Source organism: Musca vetustissima, unplaced genomic scaffold (genome assembly GCF_032173495.1).
Source record: "Musca vetustissima isolate MV318-11 ecotype Yass unplaced genomic scaffold, APGP_CSIRO_Mvet_v1 utg15056, whole genome shotgun sequence".
Classification (NCBI taxonomy): domain Eukaryota; kingdom Metazoa; phylum Arthropoda; class Insecta; order Diptera; family Muscidae; genus Musca; species Musca vetustissima.
In genome coordinates this window covers 138,436-148,125 of record NW_026874732.1, presented here as the reverse complement: position 1 = coordinate 148,125, position 9,690 = coordinate 138,436, and positions in this window count along the sequence as shown.

Genomic DNA, 9,690 nt, shown 5'->3' with positions numbered 1-9,690 from the left:
TTTATTTTCTGCGGACAATAACGATATAACGGTATAGCCCAATTTCAGGTATTTTGAAGGTTTTAGCGATATTTACATACCAAAATAGCTGTATTTTGACATTCCGGGTTCGTGGAGGGTGAAAACGTCTTTGCAGAAAATTAAAAAAAAAAACCCGATCGATTTCCCAACTTCTCACCGAAGTGGTTATAACTTGAAAATCCAGGTTCTTGGAGGGCGAAACCTTATTTGCAGAAACAAATCTGATATAGGTACATGTTTTGGACTATGGGAACTAGTAATGGTATAGCTCTTTTAGGAATTATGAAGGTTTTAGCAGCAAATGTTCTGCTGCAGAAATTTTGCACCTACCGAATATTACATCTTCATCTTTTTATACCCTCCACCATAGTATGGAGGGTATATTAATTTTGTCATTCTGTGTGTAACTCATCAAAATATTCATTTCCGACCCTATAAAGTATATATATTCTTGATCGGGGTAAAATTCACATGTTCTATAATATGTTAGGAATATCTTTTAATGGTTATAGGATATATTAACGTCAAGTTTTTATAAATATCCTATTGAAAGAAGGCATTTTGAGAATGATTCATGCAGAACGATTAAGCATTAATCCATTTTTTGTGATGCAATTTCTAAAGGATAAACAGTGTAGATTTTTACGAACTCGAATTGAAAATATTTTATTTTAAGCTCTTAAATCTCTCCAATCAATTTCAGTTTTTAAATTTCTACCCTTAATTCGGTCGGAATCACCCCATATTGAATATTTCTATTATGATTAAAAAATCCAAAGTCTGTCATACCAGACTTGTCTTTTTTTTTCTTGTTTCTATGTCTGGCGTATGTATGACGTTGATAATTATTGTTTTTGTTAGTCACGTTATAATTAAATAAAAAATTCCAGAAGAATTGTATATTACTTTGGTTTTTGTTGGGGCGAAATTTTGCAAATCATTGCGACGAACACAATAATTTCGCATATGTCTCAATGTGCGTGGAGGAAGAGGCGGAATTTTTTTTGCATAATAATCATATCATCATTTTCAGTGTGGAGATAAGAAAAGGAGGCCCGTTTCGGCTAAGTGTGTGAGTTTTGTTGATATGTTAATCTATATACTCTCTTAATCTAAAGTGCTAATAAATGGGGTATTAAAAAGAAAATAAAACGATGAATCTGGTTTGAATCAGTTATTTGCGGGCCATTCAAGAACTATTGGAACTATAATTGAACTATTGGAGCAATAATTTTGGAATTTAAAAATATATGTTGTGCACTAACAAATCCATAAGGGAGTATTTATACTGTATGCAATTATGTTGTGAGGGTATTATGGCTTTATGTGGACCCAAGAGTTTGTAACGCCGCGAAATATTGGTCCCACCTTTTACTATACCAATCGTCATATCTCGACTATCTGAGTCGATCTACATATTTCTACCCGTCCAACTGTCCATTATAATTTGTAAACACAAAGCAAATGTAAACACAAGCCAATGGTCACGAACTTTTGGATGTAGAACAGGTTCTGGCCAAAGAAGACCCCCATTGTTTTTGGTAATAATCGGCGAGTTTTGAAGGGATGAAATGAACCAAAAACTTAATTTTTGTGTGTTCACTCTAAGGGCTACAATTAAAACCCGATCACCAAGAAATTTTACGCGAGGAAAGGGATCTGGGTTCATAGTGTAAACAATAAACATGACGTATACATTTACTCCTGAAGACAATAGACCGGAGAAAATGATAGTATATCCAAGAGGGTGGTTGATAGCAAATATTTTGTCGCATGTACTCGGATGTAGGAGTTATACGCAAATGTTTTCATGGGTCTACCTATTCTGATATTGTTTAGTGTTACCATACTAGAGGGAGACAAAGTAGGATTTTTTTTAAGGTTCGGTTTATGGTCAAGGACGTCGTCTATAATGTTCGACAATGATCAAGTCCCTCTATAGGTTACAATTATAAGCCGAACAAATCAATCAAGGCTTTTCTGTGTAAGATGACAAAATTTCCATATGAAAGAAGCGCTATTAATTAGTCTCATTCGGTCAAGTGTTTGCAAATATTTGGAAATATTTCTATTCTCGGAATATAGTTCCTCACAAAGTTAGAGTTCCATGGTACTACCACGGAACTCTAACTTTGTGGGATAACATTGTTGGCCTCGTCCGAATATACTGCTCCGCTCACTGTTTTTATACCCTTCACCACACTGTGGTATGTCTTTATGTCTTTGTACATATGTTTGTAACAGACAAAATGAATCGAGATAGACCCATTGTTGTATTTGAATATATATAGAACCAGTGAGCGGAGCAGTATAGTCGGACGGGGCTGACCATATGATACCCTACACAACTTCGACGAAAATCTAACTTTCTTTGGTTCTATATTCTGAGCATGGGCACTATTTCGCGATATTTGCACCCTCTTGATCAACTAGAGGTCAAAAAATATTACTTATATTCAGTACAGCCCTTATAATTACTTGTCCAGGTTCCCTTCACCGTGGGTTGTGTTGTGATGTTCGGCTTTAAATTGTGGACTAACACAAACAATTAAGTTTCGGTCCACTTCATATAAAATTATTATCTCATCGTCGCCGAAAATTATAGGCGTTGTCCTTAACCATAACTGGAACCTCATAGAACCTATCAAAGCAATCAGCTCTATCCGCTAAATATTGGCCGCTCTTTATCAAAACAGGCATGCTTATTCTTTGGCCCGATCCCCTTCTTCATGTAAAATTTCGCGATGTTCGGGCTATAATTGCGGCCTCTGGAGCGGCCAGAAATACCGACAAAAATTTAGTATTTGGTCCATTTCATTCCCTAAATATTAAGCGATCTCCAATAGAAACAATAGGGGTCTTCATTGGCCAGAACCCAACCTACATGCAAAAATTCGTGAAGATTGGTCCATAACTGTGGCCTGTATCGTGTTTACAAATTATAATGGACAGACGGACGGACGGACACACATGTCTAGATCGACTCAGCTAGTCGAGATATGACGATCGGTATACATAAAGGTGGGTCTAGGACCAATATTTCGCGGCGTTACAAACATTTGGGGCTGCACAAAGCTATAATACCCTGACAACATAGTTGTGTAGGGTATAAAAACTAGAACATAAGGTTCGATAATTAAACATATATATATATATTCATATGTATGAACGATTTTCCCCATGTTTGAACTTGAATTAATTTTGGAAGAAATAATAAGATGGCAAAGTTTGGATGAAATCAAAATTTTTTGAAACAAATTTGGCCGAACTTAACGCTTTTTCACTTGTTCTATAATATGTTAGGAATATCTTTTAATGGCTATAGGATATATTAACGTCAAGTTTTTATAAATAACCTATTGAAAGAAGGCATTTTGAGAATGATTCATGCAGAACGATTAAGCATTAATCCATTTTTTGTGATGCAATTTCTAAAGGATAAACAGTGTAGATTTTTACGAACTCAAATTGAAAATATTTTATTTTAAGCTCTTAAATCTCTCCAATCAATTTCAGTTTTTAAATTTCTACCCTTAATTCGGTCGGAATCACCCCATATTGAATATTTCTAATATGATTAAAAAATCCAAAGTCTGTCATACCAGACTTGTCGTTATCTATTTTTTTTATTTCTTGTTTCTATGTCTGGCGTATGTATGACGTTGATAATTATTGTTTTTGTTAGTCACGTTATAATTAAATAAAAAATTCCAGAAGAATTGTATATTACTTTGGTTTTTGTTGGGGCGAAATTTTGCAAATCATTGCGACGAACACAATAATTTCGCATATGTCTCAATGTGCGTGGAGGAAGAGGCGGAATTTTTTCGCATAATAATCATATCATCATTTTCAGTGTGGAGATAAGAAAAGGAGGCCCGTTTCGGCTAAGTGTATGAGTTTTGTTGATATTATAATCTATATACTCTCTTAATCTAAAGTGCTAATAAATGGGGTATTAAAAAGAAAATAAAACGATGAATCTGGTTTGAATCAGTTATTTGCGGGCCATTCAAGAACTGTAGGAACTATAATTGAACTATCGGAGCAATAATGTTGGAATTTAAAAATATATGTTGTGCACTAACAAATCCATAAGGGAGTATTTTTATTGTATGCAATTATGTTGTGAGGGTATTATGGCTTTATGTGGACCCAAGAGTTTGTAAAGCCGCGAAATATTGGTCCCATCTGAGTCGATCTACACATGTCTACCCGTCCAATTGTCCATTATAATTTGTAAACACGAAGCAGGCTAATTGTCACGAAATGTTGGATGTAGGAAGGGTTCTGGCCAAAGAAGACGCCCATTGTTTTTGGTAATGATCGGCGAGTTTTTAAGGGATGAAATGAACCAAAAACTTAATTTTTGTGTGTTCAATCTAAGGGCTGCAATTATAACCCGAACACTAAGAAATTTTACGCAAGGAATGGGATCTGGGTTCATAGAATAAACAATAAACATGACGTATACATTTACTCCTGAAGACAATAGACCGGAGAATATGATAGTATATGCAAGAGGGTGGTTGACCTTTTAATTGATACCAAATATGTTGTCGAATGTACTCGGATGTAGGGGTTATACGCAAATGTTTACATGGGTCTACCTATTCTATTATGGCAAAGTAGGATTTTTTTTCTTAAGGTTCGGTTTATGGTCAAGGACGTCGTCTATCATTTTCGATAATGATAAAGTCACTCAATAGGTTACAATTTCCATTTCCATCTTATGGCATACATGTTTACCCGGAAAATATGTCAGTGTATGAAAGAAGCGCTATTTCGAAATATTTCTATTCTCGGAATATAGATCTTCCGTGGTAGTAGATCCTAAACTACTACCACGGAACTCTAACTCTGTGGCCTCATATGGTTGGCCTCGTCCGAATATACTGCTCCGCTCACTGTTTTTATACCCTTCACCACATGTTTGTAACAGACAAAATGAATCGAGATAGACCCATGGTTGTATTTGAGAAAATGTATAGAATTACTTTCTGAGTCGATTTATGAATGGCAGTCTCTCCGTCCGTCTGTCCCTGTATTTTTTTTTTTGAGCAAAGTATAGGTCGCATTTATGATCCGATTTCGATGAAATTTGGTATAGTTCTCTTATTTGGCCCAAGGACGAAACCTATTGAAATTGGAGAAAATCGATTCAGATTTAGATATAGATCCCCTATATATAGTTTCGTCCGATTTTATGGAATGGTGCACCAAATTCCCAATTATGACCGATTGAGACAAATATGGTGTCCGATGTTATATAAATGATGCAGCAAACTCCTAATATTTGTCCGATTGAGGAAAGATTTTGCACAGCGCACTAAATTTAGTCCAGTTTGATGTGTGCGAAGTTTTGTTGGAATCGGTTCAGTTTTAAATATAGCTACCATATATAGTTTCGTCCGATTTTATGTAAATGGTGCACAAAATTCCCAATTATGGCCCGATTAAGACAAAATTTTGCACAGAGTACCTAATTGATATATGCTTCCATATTTTAATTGAAATATCTATGTACTTCACACCGTTAATTTCTTCCGATTCCATTTCAATGGTCTATTCTATTCAATTTACAGGATATTATATATATGAGCATCCCTTGTCCGACCCCGTTCGACTTTTGAACTTTCCTAATTGGTTGTTAAATTAATATTAAAATATGTAGAGTTCGAATACAATTTATTATTTCCTTCGAGATTAATTATTCGCCAACTAAGTATACGAACGCACATAGATAAAGCGACTCTGAAATATCTAAGAAATATTTCGTTCAAATATATGTCACATAAAAGATCATTTCATATCTTATCAATGTAAATTTTCCATAATTAACCATAAAGGTGATAATTATATCGGAATTTTTCGAAAAAAATCATGTTGGTGTTTATTATCACAATCTTGGACATAAGACTTCCTTATATAATTGTTAATGTTATTTAGTAAACTATTTCTATATCATTTATTATAAATTGCTATTATTAAATTAAATTGCTATTATTAGGCTGGAGAGAAAGAAATCCATTGACCAGAAACGGCCAGAATTGGCCAACAGGAGAGGTGTCGTGTTCCGCCAAGACAACGCTAGGTCACACACATCCAAAGTGACTCGCCAGAAACATCGGGAGCTTCGTTGAGAAGTTTTAATGCATCCGTACATACAGTCCGGATTTGGCACCAAGCGATTATCATTTTTTTCTTGCATTGCAAAATTTCTTTAATGGCATCTAGGGAGGATTGTGAAAATCGACTACTACTACTTTTGCATATAGATAGCATGACTTCTTTGAGAGAGGTATTATGAAGTTAACTCTTCTTTTTCCCCAACCTAATATATTTGTTTCGGGATTTAAAGTCGAAAAATCGTTCTCGAAAAAATTTCAACATAAATGGACGTTCTATATATATATATCGGTATTGTCCGATTTTAGTTGTTTTAACTGTAGTAATGGCTAAAAATTTGGAAAAATGTCAACATAAATTCTGCTTCCTCACATATCAAAAATAGAGCCAAGGCTTCGCAAAACCCGCATATATAGTGCTGCTGTTCGATAAAGACCCTAACCGAATTTTTCAATACATGTATCTGCAATATGATATTTCGGGCCTCACACTCTTATTTTTAATATAGATCCCCTTTCGGTGGCGCCCAATGTTTTAGAATCCTCCATTCGTTTTATATGACATTTACAAGTTTTCAATATTTTGACTCTTTGTTGGGGAGGTGTTAGATCACATGAGTGGACCGATGGGTCCCGTCTTCGAAGAATTGATAAAAATACTACAAAGTGCAAAGTTTGGTTCAAGTCGATTAATATTGAATTTTCAAAATTATGACACTTTTTTGGGGTTGCACAGTGGGCGATTGGGCCTCGTTAGCGGCATTTAATTAATAACTTATAAACGATATCTTCAGTCGGTTTTTTACAGTTCAGAAAAAAGTTTTTTTTTTTAAGAAAAAAATGTGCCTATTTCTTTCTTAATTTTTAAAATTATTTTTATTTTTAAAATAGTTTTATTATTTTTTTTTTAATTTTAATTTTTTTTAACTTCAATAAACACATTTCATAAATCAAAATTATTTTCGGAATCAGAATCAGGCATATCTAGATGTTCCATTAAAAGCAAGCGCTTAACATCATCGTCCATAATAATATATTTGCAGACGAAATTGAAGACCCATTTGACAATGAAGATATCAAAGGGTCTGACAAAACTAATAAAGCATTTATGATATCTTTGATTGTATTTTTCCTGGAATTTTCTATTGTATTGCTCTCGCGTATGTTGCGATAGTCCTTGTTCCTGGTTTCAAGAGCTTCTTCGGACAGCATACCAATCGGAAGGAAAAAATGGTTTATTATATCTGTTGCATGAATTAAAATTCTGTGCTTTAACAGTTTCCAATGCGTAAGATCCGAATGCGATCGAATTTATGTCGTATCCATAATTAAATCACACCTTACTACCGTTATACGAGCAGCCAAATTTGGTTGTTGGATAAACCTCCTTGCAGTGTTTCCGTTGTTCGTCCACCAACAAATGCATTTCTTCCCTTAGCTTCTGCTGAATACTTCTTTTATTTTGTTCGACGACATCCTTGTGGAGACTTGATAAGCCATATTCAAATATGTTTCCCTTAATAGGAAAGCTTTTCACCAAATTCAGATCGTTCATATTTTGGTAGTCGCGCTACAGATTCCACATGTTTGCGAAGCCGATTTCGAAATGGCACTGAAATTGGTGATCAATTCTTAAGGTGCTCACAAATGTTGCAAATATATTTAATATTTAGCTGTTAATGTTTTCAATTTCTCTGCGAGAGAAGTCTGCCGATTCTTTCTCGCAAAGTAATTTAATGGGTCGATAATATCGGGTAGAAGAAGGTCGATTGTTTTTCCATAAAACGGTCGGTCTTTTCTGCACTATCAATGGTACAAATTTTACAATTTGTTTCGCACAACGCAGTTTGTCGTAGCATGGATATATATCGGCGTTTTGCTCTTTAGCGGCTCTCTTTTTGACAAATTCCATGTGTACTTGGTATGTCCAAAATCTACAAATATGCCATACTAAAAAATTACCGGGTTTTGCTACCGACATTGTTCCAAAAAATTGCCATGATTTGAAGGTTAGCAGGTTATAGCAGTTCATATTACACATTTTGGACGCACAATGGCTCATACTTTCTGCTAAAAAAATGAGTTAGACCGAATCCGTGCGAATCTTGTAAGTTCTACTCCACGAACGACAGCTGCGTGTTATAGCGGACTAGTTGATAATACACTTAATTACCACTACGTCTTATGAACAGCACATTTATAGACCGGTAACAAACACAGATTTTTTATGTAATACATACCTTGAAGTTAATAAAAAAAGCCACACTTTTAATAAAACAAGTAAAAATTGTAAATTTCCAAGGAGCTCGAAATCAATGCGCACAACAAAGAAAAAATATTGTAAAGCACTTGCTAAAACATATTTTGTGTTTGACAGCTCACAGCTAATGATCAGCTGATCGTAGAGCTTATAAAAAAAAGGTCAAAAATCTAATCAAAGCATCCGATATCGATTTGTGAAAAAATTAACGCTTTTTTAAATTTGGAAATTTGAATTAAATGCCGCTAGCGAGAACCAATCGCCCACTGTGCGGTTGGACCGATTGACTTCAGACGAAACGGCTGAAATTTAGATTGAGGGTCATTCATAAAGTGTAGAATAGATGTACCAAAGGATTTTTGGAAATTCAAACTATAAGTATCCGAAAAGTACTAAAATGTACAATTTCGTAGCGTGGGAACGGATAGAGATAAAAACTTGTTATGTGGAATGCGAATCAAGGCTGAGAAGTAAGGTCGATATAAAGATATGTTACTATATTTGGTACAATTTTTAACTGGAGGTACAAATGGAGCTATAATCCTGAAATTTGAAATTTACATTTCCTCCGGCATGTATGATAGGAATATGTACGTAGTTTTGGAAACTTTTTACTTATGTGTACGAATAGTACTAAATCGTACTATAATTGGTATAATTTGGATTTTGATGAACGGAAAGAGCTGGGTTCCTGAAATTTGCTATTTGGATCATTGTTGGGGTGTATGATTGGTTTATGTAGGAAATTTTGAAAATTCGTACTAATGTGTACTATATGGTACTAAATTTGGATTTGGAGAACCGATAAAGCTGGAATCTTGACATTTGGAGTTAGGATCACTGTTGGGTGTAGAAGTGAGCTATTTAGGAGGTTTTTGGAAATTCCTACTAATCCGAACTAAATTTGCTACAACTTATATTTTGCGTAAACCGATGTATGAAGTTTTGGAAATTTGTACTAAATGGTACCAACAGTGGATTTGGGTGAATCGATTTACCTGGAATCTTAAAACTTGACATTAGGATCACTGATGGGGTGTAGGATTGAGCTTTGTTGAAAGTTTTTGAAATTCGTACTAATGTGTACTAAATGTTGTACAATTTAAATTTCGGGAGAACCAATACACCTGAAATCTGGAGTTAGGGTTACTGTTGGAGTGTAGGATTTCTGTATATATGTATTATTGGAAATTCATACTTATTGGTACTTAAATGTACTAAATTTGGTACAATTTGAATTTTGGGTGAACTGATAGAGCTGGAAACCTTGAAATAAGGCTA